The sequence below is a fragment of the Anthonomus grandis genome, chromosome 10 (genome assembly GCF_022605725.1).
Source record: "Anthonomus grandis grandis chromosome 10, icAntGran1.3, whole genome shotgun sequence".
NCBI lineage: Eukaryota > Metazoa > Arthropoda > Insecta > Coleoptera > Curculionidae > Anthonomus > Anthonomus grandis.
In genome coordinates this window covers 754,279-775,858 of record NC_065555.1, presented here as the reverse complement: position 1 = coordinate 775,858, position 21,580 = coordinate 754,279, and the positions used below count along the sequence as shown (strand labels likewise).

The 21,580-nt window shown below is 31.2% G+C and overlaps 1 protein-coding gene across 2 annotated transcripts in view; it reads right to left on the bottom strand.

Annotated features, from left to right (window-relative positions):
* Positions 1-718: 718 nt before the first annotated feature.
* LOC126741561 (forkhead box protein O-like) overlaps positions 719-21,580 on the bottom strand; it is a 146,837-nt gene continuing 125,975 nt past the window's right edge. For both annotated transcript variants that reach the window (XM_050448028.1, XM_050448027.1), the window contains one exon: positions 719-6,017. The gene's annotated coding sequence lies outside the window, so the exon portion shown is untranslated. The remainder of the gene's footprint in view (positions 6,018-21,580) is intronic.

The window sequence follows — 21,580 nt, the reverse complement described above, 5'->3', positions numbered from 1 at the left end:
TTTTGAAAGTGCGACGGCATCATCATCAGTCAGCGTCATATCCGGTGTACAATGCTTTGTTTCCCTCTCACTCTTTTGCTTCCTTCAATATCCCTGGATTCTCTCCTCGTTATTATTACTCCATAAAATGAGCGATCATTTTTTGTTCTTTCTCTCTCTCTCTCTCTCGTGAATAATTATCGCTTGTTAAAGATGGAAATTTTTGAGTGAGGAGGGTTTTTTCCCGTGTACTCTCTTTGGCTTCGATAATGACTTGGCGGGATTTGTTTTCTTGTCTGAAAAAGAGGGGGGAGGGTAATGGTGAAGGAAATTTGGGGAGAAAAAGTTTGCGAGCACGTATCTCGATAACTGATGGGGTTAGCGAGATCTATTGGTGCACAAGTTTTAGGAAATTTTATTTACTTTAAGAAAGGTAAGAATGAAATTTTTCAGCAGAAAATGCCTTCAATGAGTTATTATGAATATTTGTTTGTAAAGTTCTTTGCGAGGAAACCGCGCCTTTGCAGGACTGTATCTTGGGAACCACTGAAGCTAGCAAATCCAATTAACACTTAAATTAAAGCAAATTTTATTTACAATAATAAAGGTAGGAACGACTTTTTTTATCAGAAGTGAAAAAACCCAAAAATGCATTGATTCTTAATTAAATACTTACTTGAGAGTATAATAGACTTGGGCCCCACTGTATTTAAGGGACAAGAAAAAAAAACACTAATAATAATCTTAAATAGACATCTATATTTTAAATTCTTCTTATACAAGTAAAACAAAAAATTAAAATTCTAAAAATGAATGACAAAATAAAAACGAAAACTATAAAAATATATAACGGAAACGTATATTGTGCGCGAGTGAATGACCAGTACCGTATCGATGAGATGGGTGGAGGAAGGGAAGGACGGGGGAGGGGGGTAAATGTCGACCTTAAAAAAAGTGACTCTTAAAAAAATTACAAATAAAACAACAAAAGAAGAACAATAAAAACAATTAAAAGGGCACCTATAAAATTTAATATATACAGGGTATACAAATGAAACGAACAAGTGGTGGCGCCCTCTTGCGCCGATCAATATACAAATATTCAATTCTAACTAATCATTTATATTAACCTAAAAACAAATCAAAGCCTTCGTTGTTTTTTTTTTAACATTGTAATAAGAAAAAAGGGGTTATTTGAAAAGTTCGCCCTTATCAGGGTGAATATTATTGTAAAAAATGAAAATGTTGTTTACATATTTAGATTCTACGTGAAATTCTATGAAATTTGATGGGTCACACTATATACTTTAGTCCAAGAGTTTTGGAGATATTCACGATTGAAAATTTCGAGTTTTTTGACTTTAAGGAGCGACAGAGACAAAACTATTACAGATTGAGAGAAACGGTTTGCACCGTTGACTTTAGTTTTTTAAAAACTGTTAAGTAACAGGTTTGGCAAAAAAATTTTTTTTTTTGGTTTTTGCAAAAATTCAAAATTTCTGCTAAAAATTGTAAAACCTTTGTTAATAGGTAAATTTCAATAAGCTTAAAGACGACGTGAAAACCGTTTCTTTTTATCTCAAATGGTTTTGACGCTATAGGCTAGCAAAGTCAAAAAATCAAAAATGTTTAAACGCGAATATCTCCAAAACCCTTTGAGCAAAGTATATCATGTGACCCATCAAATTTCTTAGAATTTCACGTAGAATCCAATAAACCAATAATATCCAATATTATAAAGATCGGTTTACTATTTAAATCCCTGCAGTGTTTTTTTTTTTGAGGGAAGGGGGAGTGGATAAGGGAAGTTTGCTCAACTAATTTCACAGCAAACCGACATAAAATTACATAAAACGCTGCCTAAGATCACGCAGTAATTGCCTCGTGTGTCTTATTGTAATTAGCTACTAAAGGAGGTGAGTGACAAAGGGGTTAGCCAGCTAAATCCATTAAAGTAATGCATAAACTATGATTTTTTCACCAAACTATTGACTCACCCCTTTCCCACCTTACAGCACAAAAACATAATCATAAAATTTCCTATCTACAACAAACTTAATTAGTAAAAATGGCACCAGAGCATAAAATTTCCTCTTAATTATGTTATACACCCGTTACCGATGGTTTTCACATTAAAAAAAAAACGGTCTGTCCATTCTGGGATAGTCCTCGAAGATTTTTTTTTTCATAAATTATATTTACATTCCTTGTTTAATAATCAATTAATTAATCAAACCAATATGGTAGATAAGTCCTAAAATATATACAAAAAAAAAAAACATACGGCAGCATCAAGGAAAATCCGACAAGGACAAGCCGAAATGGCAACAATGTTTCCTCCATCTCTTGACTGAAAAACCCATACACTTAAAAACAAAACAATTATAAATATATATAAAGTACAGAATATATATACTCTATTGCATTTTAAGCATGTATATAGATATTATTATTATTATGTACAAACATGTATACAAATGATGAGCATAAACCACGAGATCATATAATATAACAATATATTGTAGGGAGATTAGAGGTTGCATCCAAAGGCAAAAAAAAGAGGAATATTCTTGTTCTTATAGGCATAATTGACACGGTATATTTTAGGTATAATGTGAACAAGAATATTCTTAGGGATATACATACATAGCCTTCAAGGGAAAATTTGATAAGGGGTGAAGAGTGAAATTTTGTTAAAGTATGCTCTAAATATTATTTGATATTTATATTCTGCATTGAATTCTAAGAAATTTGATGGGTCACATGACATATTTTGATCAAAGAGTTTTTGAGATATTCGATTTTGAAAATTGTGACTTTGGAAGACTGTAGAGACAAAACTATTTGATATAGAAAAAAATGGTCTCTACTGTTCGTTTTGGTTTTTTAAAATTTGTTTTTTGACGTTTTTTCCAAAAAAATATATTTTTTGGATTTTTGTCAAAAATTCAAAATATGTATTAAAACTAGTAAAAATCATCTTAATAGATAATCTCTAATAAGTAAAGAAAAATAGTGAAAACCAATTGTTTCTATTTCAAATAGTTTTGCCTCTACAGCTCTTCAAAGTCAAAAAACCAACATTTTCAAAATCGAATATCTCAAAAACCCTTGGACCAAAGTATGACATGTGACCCATCAAATTTCTTAGAATTTTACATAGAATCCAAAAATGCAATAATGTTCAGTTGGTCACCAAATAAAGAGTAGTCATGGGAACTACTATTAGACAAAAAGTGAAAATTTTCAAACTATTATTTGATATTTATATTCTACGTCGAATTCTAAGAAATTTGATGGGTCACATGATATATTTTGGTCAAGGAGTTTTTGAGATATTCACGATTGAAAATGTTGTTTTTTTTATTTTGAGGAGCTACAGAGCCAAAACTATTTGAGATAGAAACAATCTGTTTTCACTGTTTCTTTTAATTTCTTAAAATCTATTTTCTGTAAATTTTTTAGAGAAAAAAAATGGTTTTTTGGATTTTTGTCAAACTTCCAAAATTTTTAATAAAAATGTGAAACTACGTGTAAAAATAAATTTTAATGCGATAAGAGAAATAGTGAAAACCGTTTGTTTCTATGTCAAATACTTTTGGCTCTGTAGCTCTTGAGAGTCAAAAAACCATAATTTTCAAAAGGGAATATCTGAAAAACCATTTGACCAAAGTATAGGGTGTGACCCATTAAATTTCTTAGAATTTCACCTAGAATCCAAAAATCCAATAATATCCAGCCTAACGTTTAAAATATCGAAGTTGGCATGGATTCCTTGAATATAGGTCTCTTGACTTTGAGAGGCTACAGTGCAAAAACTATTTGAAATAGAAACGAACAGTTTTAACTATTATTTTAAAATTTTTCAAAAACTATTTTGTACCATATTTCCAAAAAAAATTTTTTTTTTGATTTTTGAAGAAAGTCAAAATTTTTCTCTTGTCAAAAAGGTCTCTTGACTTTGAAAGGCTACAGTGCAAAAACTATTTGAAATAGAAACAAACGGTTTTAACTATTTTCTTTTATTTTTCAAAATCCAAAATCCATATTTCCAAAAAAAAAAATTTTTTTTTTGATTTTTGAAAAAAGTTAAAATTTTTCCCGAAATTATTAAAAACTATGCTAATAAATCTCTTTTAATAAGTTAATAAAAAAAGTGAAAACCGTTTTTCGCTTTTTCAAACAGTGTTGGCTCTACAGCCCTTTAAAGTCAAAAAACCAAAATTTTCAAAAGCGAATATCTCAAAAACCATTTGACCAAAGTATAGGGTGTGACCCATCAAATTTCTTAGAATTTCACCTAGAATCCAAAAATCCAATAATATCCAGCCTAACGTTTGAAATGTCAAAGTTGGCATGGATTCCTTGAATATAGGTCTCTTGATTGTGAGGGGCTACAGTGCAAAAACTATTTGAAATAGAAACGAACGGTTTTAACTATTTTTTTTTACTTTTTAAAAATCTATTTTATACCATATTTCCAAAAAATTTTTTTTTTTTTTTGATTTTTGAAAAAAGTCAAAATTTTTCCCGAAATTATTAAAAACTATGCTAATAAATCTCTTTTAATAAGTTAATAAAAAAAGTGAAAACCGTTTTTCGCTTTTTCAAACAGTGTTGGCTCTACAGCCCTTTAAAGTCAGAAAAATCAAAATTTTCAAAAGCGAATATCTCAAAAACCATTTGACCAAAGTATACGGTGTGACCCATCAAATTTCTTATAATTTCACCTAGAATCCAAAAATCCAATAATATCCAGCCTAACCTTTGAAATATTAAAGTTGACATGGATTTCTTGAATATAGGTCTCTTGACTTTGAGAGGCTACAGTGCAAAAACTATTTGAAATAGAAACGAACAGTTTTAACTATTATTTTAAAATTTTTCAAAAACTATTTTGTACCATATTTCCAAAAAAAAAATTTTTTTTTGATTTTTGAAAAAAGTCAAAATTTTTCTCTTGTCAAAAAGGTCTCTTGACTTTGAGAGGCTACAGTGCAAAAACTATTTGAAATAGAAACAAACGGTTTTAACTATTTTCTTTTATTTTTCAAAATCCAAAATCCATATTTCCAAAAAAAAAATTTTTTTTGATTTTTGAAAAAAGTCAAAATTTTTCCCAAAATTATTAAAAACTATGCTAAGAAATCTCTTTTAATAAGCCAATAAAAAAAGTGAAAACCGTTTTTCACTGCATCAAACAATGTTGACTTTACAGCCCTTTAAAGTCAAAAAACCAAAATTTTCAAAAGCGAATATCTCAAAAACCATTTGACCAAAGTATAGGGTGTGACCCATCAAATTTCTTAGAATTTCACCTAGAATCCAAAAATCCAATAATATCCAGCCTAACGTTTGAAATATCAAAGTTGGCATGGATTTCTGGAATATTGGTCTCTTGACTTTGAGGGGCCACAATGCAAAAACTATTTGAAATAGAAACAAACGCTTTTAACTATTTTTTTTTTTAATTTTTCAAAATCTATTTTATACCATACTTCCAAAAAAAAATATTATTTTTTTTGATTTTTTAAAAAATTTCAAAATTTTTCTCAAAATTATTAAAACCTATGCTAATAAATATCTTTTAATAACCCAATAAAAAATAGAAAACCGTTTTTCGCTGCATCAAATCATTTTGACTGTACAACCCTTTAAAGTCAAAATTTCAATCACGAATATCTCAAAAACCCCTCGAGCAAAATATACGGTGTGACCCATCAAATTTCTTAAAATTTCACCCAGAATACAAAAATCGTTAAAACTAACCAAGTAAGTACACCCCGTATTAACGCCTGCCTTAAGGTGCAACCCCGACCGTCCCGTCCACATATATAAAACGTCAACTGCTTAATTTTTTTTTTTTTGCACAACAAATATAAATGTAAACATCGCGACTTACATTACGAGACCTAAAAGTTACCTAATTAACATGTGTGTGGGTGTGTGTGTGTGTTCCTTGTCTTATTTGGGCGGCGGAGGCATCTCTCTCTTTTTTTTTTTTGTTCCTTTTTTCTAAATTTCACTCGTGCCGAAACCTGAAAAGGAAAATTTTAATTTTAGTTTGTACGCCACTGTAACGTTTTCCATTATCCCCCACCCACCACCATCCCTTAACATCTCAGTCGTTCCGAGAGGATGATGATTTGCAAAGAAACCACACAAGTTCAGGTTCTCATAAGGGATAAAAGGGCCCCTTGCCCTCTTTGTGGGGTTATATTATCTTAATCGATTTTCGCCCTTTTTTATATTATTATTAGGTAAATGGTTTTAGGTTTGTGTCTTTAATAAGCAAAAATCAGTTTCTTATGTAAAGTTGATTAAGGTCGTGTTTAGGTCCGTGGTTAAATAAACGTTTATTTTTGGTTTAATTCAACTATAATAGAATTTTAAATGAATTTAGACAGAATAACTTTTGGGATGCACTGTATATTATCCTGATGGCGGATCCACCACTGAGAGAAACTTTCCGCCCTCGGTTTTCCCCCCACTAACAAGGCCCTCGCATCTTTTAACAAGGAAAACTGAATCGTTCGGAAACTACTTTCGTTCCGATTTTATTAAGATCTATTGGACAGTTTAATTGCGGATCCTCGTCTAAACTCTCGAGATTTATGTCCAAGGGCCGAATTTACCGAACGATCGAGATAAGCCGTAATTAACTGGGGCATACCTACTTCTTAATTCGTTGTTAACGGTCGATCTTTTGCTCCCTCTCTCTCTCTCTCTTACAGCCCTAATTGGGGCTAATTAAGTGCATTTTCCCCTTTTAAGAAAAAATATGTGCAGCCACTGTTTGACAGCTCCCCAAAAAGTGTTTTCGAAATAGGTGATACGTTTACCGCTAACCTAATGACAGCAAAAGGCTTTATTTCCAAGAAATTCTCTTTCTACTAATTCTCTTCAGAATATTCTATATTTCATTTCATGAGAATATTCCCAGTAGTTTTCTGCATATAGCACTTAAAAGTGTGTTAACATCTTGAAGAGCAACCATTCTTTGTGGATAACTCTCCTAAAAAGAGCAAATAATTCCCAAAGTTTTGTCTGGATCTTTTTGCAGTATTAAGAACATTTCTACGGAACACTCTTCTGAATATTCTACAATTTATTTCATAAGAATATTCCCAGTAGTTTTCTAGATATAGGACTTCAAAGCGAGTGTTCACCTTGAAGAGCTAATTTTGTTCTTAGACACCACTCCTAAAAAGAGCAGATAATTTCCAAAGTTTTGTCTGGATCTTTTTGCAGTATTAAGAACATTTCTACGGAACACTCTTTTGAATATTCTACAATTTATTTCATAAGAATATTCCCAGTAGTTTTCTAGATATAGGACTTCAAAGCGAGTGTTCACCTTGAAGAGCTAATTTTGTTCTTGGACACCACTCCTGAAAAGAGCGAATAATTCCCAAAGTTTTGTCTGGATCTTTTTGCAGTATTAAGAATATTTCTATGGAACACTCTTTTGAATATTCTACAATTTATTTCATAAGAATATTCCCAGTAGTTTTCTAGATATAGGACTTCAAAGCGAGTGTTCACCTTGAAGAGCTAATTTTGTTCTTAGACACCACTCCTGAAAAGAGCGAATAATTCCCAAAGTTTTGTCTGGATCTTTTTGCACTATTAAAAATATTTCTATAGAACACTCTTCTGAATATTCTACAATTTATTTCATAAGAATATTCCCAGTACTTTTCTAGATATAGGACTTCAAAGCGAGTGTTCACCTTGAAGAGTTAATTTTGTTCTTAGACACCACTCCTAAAAAGAGCGAATAATTCCCAAAGTTTTGTCTGGATCTTTTTGCAGTATTAAGAACATTTCTACGGAACACTCTTTTGAATATTCTACAATTTATTTCATAAGAATATTCCCAGTAGTTTTCTAGATATAGGACTTCAAAGCGAGTGTTCACCTTGAAGAGCTAATTTTGTTCTTAGACACCACTCCTGAAAAGAGCAAATAATTCCCAAAGTTTTGTCTGGATCTTTTTGCACTATTAAAAATATTTCTATAGAACACTCTTCTGAATATTCTACAATTTATTTCATAAGAATATTCCCAGTAGTTTTCTAGATATAGGACTTCAAAGCGAGTGTTCACCTTGAAGAGCTAATTTTGTTCTTAGACACCACTCCTGAAAAGAGCGAATAATTCCCAAAGTTTTGTCTGGATCTTTTTGCACTATTAAAAATATTTCTATAGAACACTCTTCTGAATATTCTACAATTTATTTCATAAGAATATTCCCAGTAGTTTTCTAGATATAGGACTTCAAAGCGAGTGTTCACCTTGAAGAGCTAATTTTGTTCTTAGACACCACTCCTGAAAAGAGCGAATAATTCCCAAAGTTTTGTCTGGATCTTTTTGCACTATTAAAAATATTTCTATAGAACACTCTTCTGAATATTCTACAATTTATTTCATAAGAATATTCCCAGTAGTTTTCTAGATATAGGACTTCAAAGCGAGTGTTCACCTTGAAGAGCTAATTTTGTTCTTAGACACCATTCCTGAAAAGAGCGAATAATTCCCAAAGTTTTGTCTGGATCTTTTTGCAGTATTAAGAATATTTCTACGGAACACTCTTCTGAATATTCTACAATTTATTTCATGAGAATATTCCCAGTAGTTTTCTAGATATAGGACTTCAAAGCGAGTGTTCACCTTGAAGAGCTAATTTTGTTCTTAGACACCACTCCTAAAAAGAGCAGATAATTTCCAAAGTTTTGTCTGGATCTTTTTATACTATTAAGAATATTTCTACGGAACACTCTTCTGAATATTCTACAATTTATTTCATGAGAATATTCCCAGTAGTTTTCTAGATATAGGACTTCAAAGCGAGTGTTCACCTTGAAGAGCTAATTTTGTTCTTAGACACCACTCCTGAAAAGAGCGAATAATTCCCAAAGTTTTGTCTGGATCTTTTTATACTATTAAGAATATTTCTACGGAACACTCTTCTGAATATTCTACAATTTATTTCATGAGAATATTCCCAGTAGTTTTCTAGATATAGGACTTCAAAGCGAGTGTTCACCTTGAAGAGCTAATTTTGTTCTTAGACACCACTCCTGAAAAGAGCGAATAATTCCCAAAGTTTTGTCTGGATCTTTTTATACTATTAAGAATATTTCTACGGAACACTCTTCTGAATATTCTACAATTTATTTCATGAGAATATTCCCAGTAGTTTTCTAGATATAGGACTTCAAAGCGAGTGTTCACCTTGAAGAGCTAATTTTGTTCTTAGACACCACTCCTGAAAAGAGCGAATAATTCCCAAAGTTTTGTCTGGATCTTTTTATACTATTAAGAATATTTCTACGGAACACTCTTCTGAATATTCTACAATTTATTTCATGAGAATATTCCCAGTAGTTTTCTAGATATAGGACTTCAAAGCGAGTGTTCACCTTGAAGAGCTAATTTTGTTCTTAGACACCACTCCTGAAAAGAGCGAATAATTCCCAAAGTTTTGTCTGGATCTTTTTATACTATTAAGAATATTTCTACGGAACACTCTTCTGAATATTCTACAATTTATTTCATGAGAATATTCCCAGTAGTTTTCTAGATATAGGACTTCAAAGCGAGTGTTCACCTTGAAGAGCTAATTTTGTTCTTAGACACCACTCCTGAAAAGAGCGAATAATTCCCAAAGTTTTGTCTGGATCTTTTTATACTATTAAGAATATTTCTACGGAACACTCTTCTGAATATTCTACAATTTATTTCATGAGAATATTCCCAGTAGTTTTCTAGATATAGAACTTCAAAGCGAGTGTTCACCTTGAAGAGCTAATTTTGTTCTTAGACGCCACTAAAAAGAGCAGATAATTTCCAAAGTTTTATCTGGATCTTTTTACACTATTAAGAACATTCCTATAAAATACTCTTCGGAATATTCTAGATTTATTTCATGAGAATAAGCCTTTCAATGTTCTAAGAATAAAATTGTTTTTTTTTTTTTTTTTTTTTTTGGGGGGTAGTTAAACTATGTCAGTTTTCTTTATTCAAAAAATTGATCATCATTATAGGCGAGCATCAACTAATTAAGGGTCCAAGAAAAACCCTCAAAAAAAATGTTGGCGGGGTGCCACGCAGCTTTCACTTGTTCTTCCCTCCCCCTTCATCCCTTCCACCACCGCCACCACCATCCCCCAAAAGAAAGGAAAAACGAGGAAAACGACGCCAGACGCCGCCGCGACGCCACACCGTCGTCCCTCGATCTTTTCTTCTTCTTACATCGTTCCGACCGTATTTTACGGTTTTATGTCTCGATTTTAATCTGGCTCTGAGGGAGAAGGAGGAGGGTTTTTCGTAATTATTTTCCCTTTTTTTTTTTACATTCATCCTTTTAAGGCATAATTGAAGCAATTCCTTAAAATATTCAATAGAAGACCTGTCCCTACAGGTGAATATACCTGAATGCATGTACATTCAAATTTCATAAAAATGTCTATAATATTGTTTAAGTTATTAATAAAATACTGATTTTTTTTGAAAACTTTAACACCCTGTATCTCAAAAGTTAAGTCGTTTAGGACACATGTTCATGGCAACTTTTTTTCTTAAAATCACCCCCTTAAATATTAGCACCTCTTTAAGGAACACCCTGTATATTATATTAAAGGTCGGATATATTCGCGCCTTTTCTCACAGGAAAACGTGATTTTTCCCAACGATATTGTTTTGTCGGTTTATTTACGTTCCTATGCGAAATTGCAGTGACAAAGTGGGCCCTCAGGGGCTTTCTCACCGCTTCCTGAACACCGAATTGGTTTGCATGCAAAAGTGGTTTTAAACAAACAAATGTCCCTTGAACTAATTAAAATAAGTTGTTTCAGAAGGGCAGATCCACTACTACTAATCTTATTACGATCACGTAATTTATATCAGAATCTATAAATAATGATAATTCTCCAGTTGATGTAGTCTATATAGATTTCTCGAAAGCTTTCGACCATCTTGACCATTTCATTCTTATATCAAATCTTTCTGAGCAATTTGGGTTTTTATCTCGTTTAATTTCTCTTATCATACTAAACGTCTTCAACATGTTGAATGCTTTGGATACAGCTCAACTGAAATAGTCGCTCCTTTAGGCGTACCACATGGGACCTCTACTTTTCACCTCATTTATTAATACCATTTTTAAGGTGTGATCATAAAAAAATCAACTGTAGAATTGATACTATTGAGGGCTACATTAAACCCCAAGCAGCCATTAACTCAGTGAATGAATGGTGCAAGAATAACAACGTGTCTCTAAATGCCTCTAAATGCTGTGTGATTTCCTACTCGAGCCTACTTCTAACGGACTTATTTGTAAGTAATTTATTGTCTTACTGTAATTTTCGGATTTTCTCCAACCGACTTGGTGAATGCCAATTTGATTTCTTCAATTAAAAAAAATTATTTTATTCTAAAAATTGGACAAAATGTCCATAACTCAAAAAATTGACTAAATGTGTGAAATTTGTACACATATTCTCTCGAGAATTTCATTCGACACCTATTTCAGCGTTTTCCAAAATTTGTACAAAATTTTGAAAAAAAATATATTTTTGGAAAAAAAAAATTTTTTTACTCTAAAAATTCGACAAAATGTCCATAACTCAAAAAACTGACCAGATACAATTTTGAAAATTTGTACACAAATTCTCTCGAGAATTTCATTCGACACCTATTTCAGCATTTTTCAAAATTTGCACAAGATTTTGAAAAAAAAAATATTTTTGGAAAAAAAATAATTTTTTGCTCTAAAAATTTGACAAAAGGTCCATAACTCAAAAAATTGACTAGATACAATTTTGAAAATTTGTACACATATTCTCTCGACAATTTGATTAGACACCCTATTTCAGCGTTTTTCAAAATTTGCACAAGATTTTCAAAAAAATATATTTTTGGAAAAAAAATAATTTTTTACTCAAAAAATTCGACAAAATGTCCATAACTCAAAAAATTGACTAGATACAATTTTAAAAATTTGTACACATATTCTCTTGAGAATTTCATTCGACACATATTTCAGTGTTTTTCAAAATTTGCACAAGATTTTCAAAAAAATATATTTTTGGAAAAAAAATAATTTTTTACTCAAAAAATTTGAGAAAATGTCCATAACTCAAAAAATTGACTAGATACAATTTTGAAAATTTGTACACATATTCTCTTGACAATTTCATTGGACACCTATTTCAGCGTTTTCCAAAATTTGTACAAAATTTTGAAAAAAAAAAATATTTTTGGAAAAAAAATTATTTTTCACTCCAAAAATTCGACAAAATGTCCATAACTCAAAAAATTGACTAGATACAATTTTGAAAATTTGTACACATATTCTCTCGAGAATTTCATTCGACACCTATTTCAGCATTTTTCAAAATTTGCACAAGATTTTGAAAAAAAAAATATTTTTGGAAAAAAAATAATTTTTTGCTCTAAAAATTTGACAAAAGGTCCATAACTCAAAAAATTGACTAGATACAATTTTGAAAATTTGTACACATATTCTCTCGACAATTTGATTGGACACCCTATTTCAGCGTTTTTCAAAATTTGCACAAGATTTTCAAAAAAATATATTTTTGGAAAAAAAATAATTTTTTACTCAAAAAATTCGACAAAATGTTCATAACTCAAAAAATTGACTAGATACAATTTTGAAAATTTGTACACATATTCTCTCGAGAATTTCATTCGACACCTATTTCAGCGTTTTTCAAAATTTGCACAAGATTTTGAAAAAAAAAATATTTTTGGAAAAAAAATTATTTTTTACTCAAAAAATTCGACAAAATTTCCATAACTCAAAAAATTGACCAGATACAATTTTGAAAATTTGTACACATATTCTCTCGAGAATTTCATTCGACACCTATTTCAGCGTTTTTCAAAATTTGCACAAGATTTTCAAAAAAAAATATTTTTGGAAAAAAAATTATTTTTTACTCTAAAAATTCGACAAAATGTCCATAACTCAAAAAGTTGACTAGATACAATTTTGAAAATTTGTACACATATTCTCTTGACAATTTCATTGGACACCTATTTCAGCGTTTTTCAAAATTTGTACAAGATTTTGAAAAAAAAATATTTTTGGAAAAAAAATAATTTTTTACTTTAAAAATTCGACAAAATGTCCATAACTCAAAAAATTGACCAGATACAATTTTGAAAATTTGTACACATATTCTCTTGACAATTTCATTGGACACCTATTTCAGCGTTTTCCAAAATTTGTACAAAATTTTGAGAAAAAAAATATTTTTGGAAAAAAAATTATTTTTCACTCCAAAAATTTGACAAAATGTCCATAACTCAAAAAATTGACTAGATACAATTTTGAAAATTTGTACACATATTCTCTCGAGAATTTCATTCGACACCTATTTCAGCGTTTTACGAAATTTTCACAAAATTTTGAAAAAAAAAATATTTTTGGAAAAAAAATTATTTTTTACTCTAAAAATTCGACAAAATGTCCATAACTCAAAAAGTTGACTAGATACAATTTTGAAAATTTGTACACATATTCTCTCGAGAATTTCATTCGACACCTATTTCAGCGTTTTACGAAATTTTCACAAAATTTTGAAAAAAAAAATATTTTTGGAAAAAAAATTATTTTTTACTCTAAAAATTCGACAAAATGTCCATAACTCAAAAAGTTGACTAGATACAATTTTGAAAATTTGTACACATATTCTCTTGACAATTTCATTGGACACTTATTTCAGCGTTTTTCAAAATTTGCACAAGATTTTGAAAAAAAAAAATTTTTGGAAAAAAAATATTTTTTTATTATTATTCTATTAAACTCTGTTGAGGGATGTAAATAAATAAACAATTGAACGCATAATATAGTATTTTCTACTGAATACTGAAAACTTGAATTTTTACTATAACAATGACGTATTACCCAACAAAATAAATAACCACTTCTATGGATCAAAAGTGGTGAATTTCCAGTATTACCCGACTTCAGATCCACTTCTCAACTTTGTAGCGTACGAAAACGAATTCATAAAATCCGGCTCGAAGGACCATGCACCAACCACGACAAAGAAAAGAATTTAATTTCCAATTATTCATAAGAAGATTTTCCCTATATATAGACAAAATAAAGCGAGAGAAACTACCTCAAGTTATCATCTCATCTCGTTCGCCCAATTTCCTTCGGCCTCGTTTCCTCGTCGGTAACCGGTTCGGAAACCCGGAAAATTCGCTTTAAAACAAGAAAAGAGCCTGCGACGGCCGAGTTAACATAAACAATCAACAAGTCGGGAAAGAGGAGGGAGGCGCGTGTGCCCTCAAAACTCTACACAAGAAGATGTACCGAGTGTGTATATGAACTTCTCTCTGTCCTCCAACCCCTTTTCCCAGTCTGGAGAATTTAGTGCCTCCCCCCAGGGGGATGTGTAGGATATCCGGAATGTTTACTTGAATAACATCTTGTGAGGGAACGGCGGCGTTTGTTGCCTCGCCTGGAGGCAATTATTTCCACTTCATATGGAGTTTTATAACTTTGAGAATTAGTTGCGCGAAAAATATCTCAAGCAACACATATAGTTAGCAATTTTTTGACGCGAGAACGTTGAAAATTGTAACGGAACGTTACATTGTAGAGACAACTCCGTTTTACACCAATTTGAAAGAGATTTTTCTGGTTTTCTGGCGCAAACTGTCTTTGCGCGAAATCCAATCGTAGTCACATACATTTCTTATACAAAAATGTTTAAATTATTATTCTGTCTATAATAGAAGACAAGTTACAAGCTTTTTTGTAGATGAGCCTTCAAGCAAAGTCGCTATTTAAACTAACAAGTCGGTTTTTTCAAAAAAACTCAAAAACTATTAATTTCTCAAAAAATTTTTAAAAACATGAATCGTACCCACATATATTTCTTAGACAAAAAAGTTAAAATTATTATTCTATCTATAATAGAAGACACGTTACAAGCATTTTTGTACATAGGTCTTCAAGGGAAGTCGGCATATAAGCTAACGAGTCGGTTTTTTCAAAAAAACTCAAAAACTATTAATTTTTCAAAAAAGTTTTAAAAACATGAATCGTACCCACATATATTTCTTAGACAAAAAAGTTAAAATGATTATTCTATCTATAATAGAAGACAAGTTACAAGCATTTTTGTACATACGCCTTCAACGAAAGTCAACATACAAGCTAACGAGTCGGTTTTTTCAAAAAAACTCAAAAACTATTAATTTCTCAAAAAATTTTTAAAAACATGAATCGTACCCACATATATTTATTAGACAAAAAAGTTAAAATGATTATTCTATCTATAATAGAAGACAAGTTACAAGCATTTTTGTACATAGGTCTTCAACGAAAGTCAACATACAAGCTAACGAGTCGGTTTTTTCAAAAAAACTCAAAAACTATTAATTTCTCAAAAAATTTTTAAAAACATGAATCGTACCCACATATATTTATTAGACAAAAAAGTTAAAATGATTATTCTATCTATAATAGAAGACAAGTTACAAGCATTTTTGTACATAGGTCTTCGAGGGAAGTCGGCATATAAGCTAACGAGTCGTTTTTTTCAAAAAAACTCAAAAACTATTAATTTTTCAAAAAATTTTTAAAAACATGAATCGTACCCACATATATTTCTTAAACAAAAAAGTTAAAATTATTATTCTATCTATTTTAGAAGACACGTTACAAGCATTTTTGTACATAGGTCTTCAAGGGAAGTCGGCATATAAGCTAACGAGTCGTTTTTTTCAAAAAAACTCAAAAACTATTAATTTTTCAAAAAATTTTTAAAAACATGAATCGTACCCACATATATTTCTTAAACAAAAAAGTTAAAATTATTATTCTATCTATTTTAGAAGACACGTTACAAGCATTTTTGTACATAGGTCTTCAAGGGAAGTCGGCATATAAGCTAACGAGTCGGTTTTTTCAAAAAAACTCAAAAATTATTGATTTCTCAAAAAAATTGTAAGAACGTAAATTATACCGACATACATTTCTTACATAAAATAGTTTAAATTATTATTCTGTCTATAATAGAAGACAAGTTACAAGCATTTTTGGACATGGGCCTTTAGGGAAATTCGACCTTCAAGCTAACTAGTCGGTTTTTTCAAAAAAACTCAAAAACTATTAATTTCTCGAAAAATTTTTAAAAACATGAATCGTACCCACATATATTTATTAGACAAAAAAGTTAAAATTATTATTCTATCTATAGTAGAAGACAAGTTACAAGCATTTTTGTACATACGCCTTCAACGAAAGTCAACATACAAGCTAACGAGTCGGTTTTTTCAAAAAACCTCAAAAACTATTAATTTCTCAAAAAATTTTTAAAAACATGAATCGTACCCACATATATTTATTAGACAAAAAAGTTAAAATTATTATTCTATCTATAATAGGAGACACGTTGCAAGCATTTTTGTACATAGGTCTTCAAGGGAAGTCGGCATATAAGCTAACGAGTCGTTTTTTTTCAAAAAAACTCAAAAATTATTAATTTCTCAAAAAAATTGTAAGAACATAAATTATATCAACATATATTTCTTACATAAAATAGTTTAAATTATTATTCTGTCTATAATAGAAGACAAGTTACAAGCATTTTTGTGCATGGGCTTTCAAGCGAAGTCGACATATAAGCTAACGAGTCGGTTTTTTTCAAAAAAACTCAAAAACTATTAATTTTTCAAAAATTTTTTAAAAACATGAATCGTACCCACATATATTTCTTAGACAAAAAAGTTAAAATTATTATTCTATCTATAATAGGAGACACGTTACAAGCATTTTTGTACATAGGTCTTCAAGGGAAGTCGGCATATAAGCTAACGAGTCGGTTTTTTCAAAAAAACTCAAAAATTATTGATTTCTCAAAAAAATTGTAAGAACGTAAATTATACCGACATACATATCTTACATAAAATAGTTTAAATTATTATTCTGTCTATAATAGAAGACAAGTTACAAGCATTTTTGTACATGGGCCTTTAGGGAAATTCGACCTTCAAGCTAACAAGTCGGTTTTTTCAAAAAAACTCAAAAAATATTAATTTTTCAAAAAAATTGTAAGAACATAAATTATACCAACATACATTTCTTAGATAAAAATGTTTAAATTATTATTCCATTTATAACAGAACTCAAGTTATGGACATTTTCGTAGGTGGTCTTCAAAAAATTTGTTATGAGGCTTTGTCAAATCTGACGTACAGCCGAATACAAGAAATGTTTTTTTTTATATTGGTGGGGAAATAAACTGAAAACATTTCAGATACTGCTCTAAAACTGTTTCCCGCCCAATGTCACCTAATTATAGCTATTTATTCGTCGATTGAATAATTCATACTTGTTTTAAAAAATTGAATACTTTTCCTCACGTCAGTGACAATATTCATTTTACTGGTGCCTGTTTTACTGGATTTTTGGGCAAAATATGTGCATGAAACTATAGAATATACGTATATCATATACTATTCTGTTTGGTCATTTAAAAAATTGACACGGGATTTACATATTATAGAGTTTTTCAACTGGATTATACTACACCAAAAATATTTGAAAACGAGATGCGACCTTGAAATCACGTTTTGATATCACAAAAAAAAAATTATGTACTGTGACATGTGTGAATAGCTTGTTTTTATGTAAGTTTAAGTAATATTTTTGATTTTAGGCCTGATGATGCTCTAACCAGGGCGAAACACGTGTGTTTAATTTCTTAATTTTTTCGGTTTTGTTGTCGGAAAAATTTATTCCATTAAACGTATATTTTATAAACAATCTATAGTACTTAAATTAATACTAATAAGAGATTACTATTTCATAGACCGTAAGAACAATAAAAAATCCAGACAATTTAAGTTGTCATTTTTATGTCAAACTGCCCCAATAATATAGAACGTGTAGTAAACGAATGAATAATCGCATAATATTTCAATTATCTCAAACGATCCGAGCGCGTAGACGTTTCACGAATGGCCGAGCAAAATCTTAATCTGTCATTAAGACACGTCAAAGAAATGCGAGCGAATCATCCATCCGAAATCCATGCATAAATTACAAGACGCGTACACTAAGATCCCCTTCTCCCTCTCTCTTAATTTATTTTACCACGTCACACTAATTTGATTGATCCTCTTTAACTGGGGTTAACGTGGCGGAAAATCTACGATTAACGACAAAAAAAAAATTAATTAATTAAAAATTCCACCAGTCGATTGTGTAATTAATGACTTTTCACTAATCATAATAAGATTGACAGTGGAACGATATATGTAAATCGTTCCGTTAAGGGATGAAACGAGTGAGTGCTGGTGGTCATTTTTTTTTTTGTATAATATGGATAAGGGTGAAATCGAGGTCGCTTGTCAATTTACGTGTTAAAAGGATTATTATCGATGGAGTGTCATCCCTCGCAAAAAGGGAAAAGTCACTCGGACAATAAATTTCAATTCCCGCGCGTTTCTTTCTCTAATACATCAAGATCCCGTCCGCGGCCATTTTTCACGGACGTTTCCGAGATAATGACGACGGGTTAGGATTAGGGATTTTCCTATTTTATTAATATTTCCCCGTTTGTTTTATATCGGATTTGTTCGAAAAATTCTCAAAAAATGCCATGTTCGCTCATATCTATTTATTTCGAAGGCTTTACAACAAACAGAGTTAACAATCCAAACACAAATAAATTAACGCAAGTAAACAGGAATTAATAATTTAAAATCGTCAATAGGTAGAAAAATTCATCAAAATGGAAGTACGGTAAGCGTGGATCGTGGCCATATTTTGAGAACTGTCAATCTGACATTGTTGGAAGGTTTCCGACGTTAACAGAAAATGCTGGAAATCATTTATGAGTTCGAAAGTTAAGCCACTAATTAAAAGTTCAATAATTCAAGCCTAAGATGCTTAACATAATAATTTTGCCATAATTGCCAAGCAACACACGATCGTTAAATAAATGTTTATTTTTAATTTACACCAAATGTAGATTTTTCGTTGAACTTCAATTATAAATAATCGCATATATTGTCCGTGTTATATGCCTTGAAGTTTTATTTACGTTTAACAAGAAAGTTTATTACAAATTAATAATATACAATTATTATTGTCATAAAAGTTCGTCAAATTCCGATTTTTACAGAAGCTAGATGCAATCCTTTAAGGCGGTGATAGCTGACTTAATTTCAAACATTTTAAGCTATATATGTGTAGGTCGAAATTTGTTTATAAATTTTTTATGGCAATTTTTGCATTTTTCTCAAGAAATACCAAAATTTCACACTTAAAGGGTAATAGAGCGCAAGTTACAATTAGTATCGGAGTTTCAAAGTTTATTTTGTTTTGTCTAATGTGTATTAATAAAAATACGATCAATTTCAAGCTTCTGTGTAAACTTATTATGGCCTCTTTTGTGCGGCAGGTCATGTAAACAAAACTTACTGGATTGGTTTTCTATTATGGGACAGTTCAGGTAAATAAAAAGTAATAAAAATAAAATTAAGCAGAGGTACCTAATAGTAGATATTGTAGGGTAAGGGGTACCTAGTAGGTACTTTGGGGTGGGGGTTACAAGTTAGGTACTCGCTTAATAAATAAAAACGTGTGATTTTAGCCTCTTGTTGTTTAGTTTCACTCTCGCCTCTAATTTTGTAAGATTATCAACTTCGTACTGACTGCATCCACTGTTTTTTAAATCGAGTTTCTGCCCGTTTAATTAAACAGTATTGTAAAATGGAATTTACCAACCAAGAGTACGCTGACATTGTCTTCACACAATATGGACGAGCTAACGGTAATGGAACTTTGGCACGACGCTTGTACCAGGAACGTTATCCAGATCGAGGGTTACCAAACTTCAGGGTGTTTCAAAACACCTTTCGCCATCTTACTGAAGTTGGCATTGGGAGGAATAATCCGGCACGTGGAGTCAACCCTGGCCATAATAATGTAGAGATTGAGGAGCAAATACTGGAAGCTTTTAGCGCAGATCCTACTGCAAGCATCAGAAAAGTAGCTAAAGACCTTGGCCTTTCTAGGTGTGGACGACCATGAAGAAAGATGGACAGTATCCCTTTCATGGTACGGGGGTGCAGGGCTTACAAGAAGAAGACCCTGCAAGACGAATTCAGTTCTGCCGCTTTTTATTGAACATGGACATCGATGACCCATTATTCTTAAGAAGTGTCTTGTTGTTCAATTTTTCCAGGGAGGGTATAACCAACTTCCACAACCTTCACGCATGGGCTGCCAAAGATGCAAATCCGCACTGGAAAAAACAAAAATCATTTCAGAACAGTTTTTCGGTCAATGTGTGGGCCGGGAGTAATAGGTAGGACTATTATTAAGCCACATTTTCTACAAAATGATATCCCCGTTCTTCTAGACGAAGCTGGATTATTGGAACGAGAAAGACCAATAATTTTTCAGTAAGACGGTTGTCCAGCGCATTGGTCCTTGGCTGTCAGGAGTTACTTAGACGACTGTTTTCCGGACGGTTGGATCGGTAGAGGCGGAACCTTTCCTTGGCCTCCTCGATCGCCTGACCTAACTCCGTTGGATTTTTTCATATGAAGCCGGGCAAAGGAGCCACCGAAATAAATACAAAAGAAGAATTGATTCGCAAAATAAATGAAGCATTTGACAGGATGAAAGAAGATATGACCATAAGAGTAACCACCACCGAAGTAACAAAAAGGGCTCGTGCCTGTATTAGAAATAATGGATTGCATTTTGAACATGAACTTGTGTTTGTGAAACAAAATTGTGTTTTATTTAACATTAAAACCTAAAATAACCCCACAATCGGGGCTCTAATGCTTAGTAAGCTTATGAGAGGTCTCAGTCTAATAATTTTTGTTTACTGTCTGTAATTTTTGAGAGAATAGGTGGCTGAAGAATTATTAGTTTGGTTTATTGACATTTGCTGTTATGCAAAACTGGCGGCATCAGATTCGAGCTTTAAGTCATGAATTAAGTCTAATAGACTCAAATAATAAAGCCGACAATGCTGCCGTTGTCCCTGCGTTTGGCGGGGTCGAGACACCGCCATCGTCGTGCTCAGCCATTATTTTGTGCTTAGTATGACTTTTGGATTTCTATGGGATTATTTTGTTATAGTTTTAGTCTTAATATAGCTTTGAGCTTTACTGTCATTACATGTTAATTTAATATAATTAGCCAGTCAAGTATACCTATTGGTATTTTTATTAATTAAGGTAAACGTACCAACTATCGGCACCTTAAGGGTCTTATACAAAGTTAACAAAATTTAAAATCACTAATTGAGTTAAATATAATAGAAGAAAATTTAATAATGGAGGATTTTTAAGCTCTACACAATATATTTTAAAATAAAATAATTTATTTTTATCTAACACTAATATATATTTTTATAAAAAATAAAAATCAAAACTTATCAACTGCTCCTATTATCGGCATAGCGCAAATGGCCCAAGTTCTAATTATCGGCACTGTTCGGCACCCAAATAATACTCGTAAAGGATTTTAGGATTAGGAAATAAAAAGTTAAATTTTCGTTTCTCTGAGAAAGGCTTTATTTAT